The sequence below is a fragment of the Coptis chinensis genome, chromosome 6 (genome assembly GCF_015680905.1).
Source record: "Coptis chinensis isolate HL-2020 chromosome 6, ASM1568090v1, whole genome shotgun sequence".
Classification (NCBI taxonomy): Eukaryota; Viridiplantae; Streptophyta; class Magnoliopsida; order Ranunculales; family Ranunculaceae; genus Coptis; species Coptis chinensis.
The window spans coordinates 38337427-38343426 of record NC_141461.1 but is presented as its reverse complement, the minus strand read 5'-3'; positions in this window follow the sequence as shown (position 1 = coordinate 38343426).

The following is a 6000-nucleotide window of genomic DNA, read 5'->3' as shown; positions in this document are numbered from 1 at the left end:
CACAAACTTCATCTATACTACAACGACTAAGAAAAATAAAACTATTGTTTCCTTTATTCATGCCCAACTATCTATACATCTCTAGCAATTACATAAGAATAACCAACCAAAACCCTAAGTTAATATATGCATAATAATCAATCATCTACAATAAACATATATACAATGAGTAGTACTATCAAATGTTTAGCAGTTTTGTTTCCTCGGAACTCCTAATAGCCCCTAAATAGGTTCTCACAATAATAGTCAAGAAACAACACTGATTTTTGCACTCAAGTTTCGCTATCTCCAAGTACAAGTAAGCACACTTTACCTTACAACTTCAATGACAACAAGGAAGCCGGGTCAATCAAACACATCCGCCACTTACTATCACACTAACCTATTCCTAATCGAGCTGTAGGTCTTTATTAGGTGTTACGGGATTAGGAGATGGTTTAAGAAGGAAGGAAATGGATATTCAAAAGGACAAGTCCGAGATAATAGAGTCTTCAGATATGTAACTTAGAGAAAACCTTGTTATTTTCTTTTGCTTCTACACTTTGTTTCCATCCTTAGCCATATTTTTTCTTTTTCCTCGCTTTTGACTCCTTTTATTCTATTTTTTTTTGAGTTTTTTTTTTTATTTCTATTTTTCTTTCTTTGATGGAAACTTCTTTCTTTTATTTTCTCAAGCAAGTAACAATTTTTGTTTACACAGGTTTTTCTCTTCTTCTTTTCTTCACTCATTCTATTCCTCGACTTATTCTAAATCGGGTAGGTTGATTTATTCTTTTTTTTTTTTATTTTGTTTTTGTTTTGTAAAGGAAAAGGAATTGTGGTGTAAGGAAGGCTAAAGAAAAGGCTCGAGTGGTGACTAGCGAAAATAATTCATAGGTTTGAATTTCTGGCTATATCGATCCAAAGAGCGCCTAAATTCTCACTTAGGATATGGTTTAGTGATCAAGCAAGTGGACGCGGGATTTCTATCCGATTTTACTTCCCTTTGTGTCATTTCTCAAATGTTTCGGCTTCATATAAGGCTTTAGGCTATATTCTCACAGGATTTGTAGAATAAGTACTCTAGCCTAGATTTCAGAAACTTATCGCTAACAATCATAGATACTCATGTAATATATTTATAGATAGATGCAAAGATTATTACCTACGATTAACCTAAGTTTCTAACAATTATTCTCGATGCAACAACTATGTGAGACTTCTAGATTGTTAAGAGCATGGAGAAAGAAAACAATACCAATATTCCTAAGTGTATAGCATAAACTTATTTATTTATATTTTTAAATTTTGAAATTTTAACTAGAAAACAAATGCATATTATATATATCTATATCCTAACAGATGTCTTAATTACACGCGGATTCTATGCCCCCCAAACAAGAAGAAGCATGCTTTGTCCCTCAAAGCATTGTAAATAAAGAGGGTAGGAAAAATACCATTGAAGCGCCATGAAATTCGTAAACATCCGCAAAACAATGTTAGAACGCATCAATATAGGAAATAAAACCCACGCAACTCTATAAGAGTTCCACCCATTATGGGGTTAACATAATTAAATTGCTTCGGGACATAAGCGCACACACAACGTAAACTAAAACTTACCTCCACTTCCGCTTGTTATTCGCCATCTTCGCCATCCTCTACTTCTATAAAGAAGTGAGGTTCCTTCGCCCCGCCATGCTATGATAATTTGCCGCTTCACGCCATTTATCATCTATGGTTGCTAACCTATTAAGTGCCACTTGGTCCGATGGGTGTAGGGTGCAACCTCGGTGAGGTTGTATCCGCCACCCATGCCAAGTCATTGCACGGAAAGATCGGATAATACTATCAGTGGGTCGCGACCGTCTACCTTAATCCAATCCGCGGAAACGGTACAAAAAACAGGAAAGAAACATAGCATAATACGCGAAATTAGAACAGCATAAGAAGGTACTTATGCCTCATAGTATAGGCTCGTGCTAAACTAGACATCAAAGTCCCGAAGGTCATAGAACCGGGGCCCATTGGCTAAAGCAAGGAAAACGCCGCAAGTGGCGCCATTCACGTAAGAAAAAACGCCATTCCCCCCTAAAATGTTTAGCATTATCCAAAACATAACAGTTCCTATGTTCATGGACAAAGCTACCAAGGGCAACGCTATAGTCCCCTTTGGTCCTCAATACGGAAAATGCCTGCCCCATAAGCCTCGCGGTAAAGACTCATAGGTGTAGACATGCATATTATCGAATCTAATAGCACCATGGGTCTTGTATCTCAAATGGCATAGCAAGTCCAAGAACAAAGGCTAGCAAGAACCCGTAATCTCCATCGTTCATCGTCAATGTTGATGGAGAACACTTGTTCTCCATCCGGTCTCAAAGAAAAATGCAGTTATTATAAAAATAAGATGCAAGTGCCGGAGAATAAAGTTCACCGGGTCTTACCATAAGAGGTTCCTACCAACATATGTGATCACCTCACAAAACCAAGCACCGTAAGTAATGCTTTGGAACAAATCTTCGAAAGACTGCTCCGTATCAATATTGAGATGTCATCTCAAATTACGCTTTGGAATAGCTACTAATGATCCGAAACTACACGCCAAAACCCGAAAAATTTCTGGTCCAGAGAAGTCAAGCGCTGGCGCCATACAACTTAGCGCGGTCGCTGGCGCCGCTTTGTATTTTGAATTCCAAGAACTTAGCTGGTCGCTTTGACTTAGGCGCTGGCGCCAGCCTCGACAAATTTTTCTCGACAGAATTTTAGGGCGCTGAAAGGCCAACTAACTAGGCGGCGCGCCCGAAGCCGCGAATTTCGAAAATGAAGTCAAAACGGGAATCGCTGGTTTGAAGGGCGAAAGTGATGGAGTTTAGGTGTAATGTGAGTTGTGAGGATAGATTGTATCAAGTTTAAATAGGCTTAAAGTTGCTAGAATGGATCGAAAGTTGCCAAAACTAATTTCGGCAGCTTCCGAAATCCTAAAATTTCCAAACTCGAAAACGGAAACAACTCATATCCCTCGGATTCTAATTCAAACCCAAAGATTCTTATTTGATATTATTATGACCGAATGTACCTATTTAATCTAGATTTCATCCTACAATGATTCTCAATCATAGATATGCCTATACTACCATATTTTCACCTTTACTCCGCAAAGAAATTCTAACACTAGGTTTTTATAAAAAAAAAAAGCTGAATGATCAAACCACCCCCAAACAAGTTTGAAGGTGGGATTAATATGAAACAAGCACACAAACCGAAAATAACCCCTTATATTAAAATTTTCATTCGAGTATCACTACAAAATTCACATTACCAAAATAAAAATTACATTACAATAAAGACAACAAAAAAATAATAAAACAACAACTACTAAACATAAATAACTACCACTATCACTCCTCATCCTTCTAAACACCTCGCCACCGGTGGCGGAGGGCACATGACTCGAAAGTGGTGGCTCCCGGCTCCGTGTAGGTCCAAAGAGCAGCCGCCCTTCGGCCGACGACGCCATGCCTAGTAGCCGTGGTCTCGTGAGGCAGAGTCCAGATGAGGTGGGAAGCGCATAGCATATCCACTCTAAACCGGCGCTGGGCTTCCATCTCAGCCCTCGCCGCTCCCATCTCTCATCCTCCTCCGGTGCGGAGCTCGGTTGTGGTGAATGGTGGCCTGTCGAACCGGAGGTCTCCGCATTGAGAAGTGTTGAGTGAACGATGCCCCTATGTAGCATAGTCATGCGCCAAAGATCGACCAACACCTCCGAAGGCATCCGTGATCAAAGCAGGTGCCATCCTCCTCATCCTCCTCCGACTCATCCTCATCTACCCTCCCTCTCCTCCTCCTCAGCGTTCCCTATCCTCGGCAATTTCCAGACTTGTTGGACACACTCCCTATAGATACGCTGGTTCCCGCAAGGTGGTAATGTAAATCCTCTCGTAAGTTCGGAGTTGCCTTCATCTTCAACATGATCTTAGTGATAAGCACAGAAGAGGTGCCAACGACCGTCCGAACCTCCCCGACATCATGTTCAAGCAAAAACTCCGTGATACGTAAATCGTGATTCGCCCCCGAGTATCCATAGGACGCGGAGGCAGGTCGACCGATGTCACCGACCTTTGTCCTTGCTTTAGATATTCCGACTAATCCACCGGGTCAGAGCCAAATTGGTTGGTCCTCGAGAAGCCCGGGCGCATTACAATGGGAGTTTGATTGTAGCCCCATTGATGACAAGAACGCCCATCAACGCTCAACCCCATCAAAACCGGGGCCCTGTGAAAACGGCATCCAGATTGATTCTAGGCGAATGCCTAGAATCTCAGCCAACAACAAATTTCAGAGTCAACTCCTCCTCTTCTTCTTCACCAAACAAAAATCCGACTCCTCCAACTCCCGGTGTTGTAGAACCGCCCCACCAAGTCTTCATGGTAGAAGTCTTCGGTCGAAAGTACCGTAGACTATTCCAGTTTACTAGCCATTTCGCCACCGTGAAACGGCCAAATGGTCGGGCGTGAAAATCTGCTCCCAGATAATACGGCGCTGAGCCATTTAGAGTTTGATTACGGTTTGGGGTTTGTAGAGGGTGTGGTAGTGGTGGTTTTACTTGACCGACTTGAAGAACAATGGGAGGTGGTGGAGTGGTGGTTGGTGTTTTGAAATTCGGTTTTTTCGGTTTTAAATTTGGATTTTGATTTTGATTGGTTGTTTGATTTTGATTTTTGGCGCGGGTTTATTTTTTTATTTTGATTTTCTTTTAGGTTTGGAGCTTGGTAATGGCGCGGTGGAAGATGAAAACGATGAACTGGTTGTGAGAATGTAAGAGCGAAAGGCGCTTCCATGGGCTGGTATGCTGAAGTTGGGCCTAAGCCCAAAATCAAAATTTTCGATTTTTTTCGATTTTTTCGCTAATTTCAAATCAAAATTCCCGCCATCGCTATCGGGTCCGATATTTGCGAATGAGATATGGAAATGATCAGGAGAGAATTTCCTATCCAATGATCCATAAAACACTCTATTCCGACTTCGATGACATATGAGATAGTGGAAAACGCCTCGAAGCGCATGACGAAGTTATGCTAACGAATGAACTCTAAATTAATAGATCATGTCAATCCGAATCGTAATACAATAAAACGCCTAAGCAACTCTAATGGGACATAAAACATTTAGTACGAAAATTTAACACTTCACCCCCAAACAAATTTTTACAAGAATTTTAGAAAATTTGTTTTAGCAGAACGGGTCTTTTAAAGTCGATTCCCGGAGACTTCATAGATTACTATGTTTATTTTATTTTTTTTTTTTTTTATTTTAGTTTTAGAAGGAAAACAATAAGCAATAAAGACATAATTCACACCATAGAGAAACATGACTCAAAAAACCGAAAAACATGCAAGAGTGGAAAACGGAACTATGTGAACCGTGGACTTAGATCCGTACTTACAGCCACACACTCCATAGGGAGGGCCCGTTACCTTAATGGTGCACTCACCAATATATTGGAATGAAAGGAAATGCACCAACACAGAAATTTGAGTCGCTTATAGTCGATACTCAAGACTTTATCTAAAACATATGTATGAACATGCAGTTGATCATATATCAACAACCTAAATAGTTGGGATCATTCCATAAATAAATATCGAGGAAACATATCCAAACACAATGAAACACCAAGATTTCCTACGACTCAGCCTAGTGGAATCCAAACGGTCGGATAACCCTATTGTGTAACCTATCATGCACCTTATTTTTTCATTTTGAATGAGTGGGTGTTCTAGTAAATAAGTGTGGAAAAGTGAATGGTTGTGGAGAATATGGTAGATATGGATAAGTTTTAGAAAGACAGCTTTGTACAATAATGAGGATGTGGTTTTAGCAATCAACTCATTCATCAGTGTGTGTAGGGGACCGCCTCAATTTTGAAAATGAAGGTGTCACAAAGTTTGTCCTTCCAAGTATCCGCTTGTTAGAGGATTTAAAAAAATATAGAGCACGTAAGAAACAACAGTGATCGAA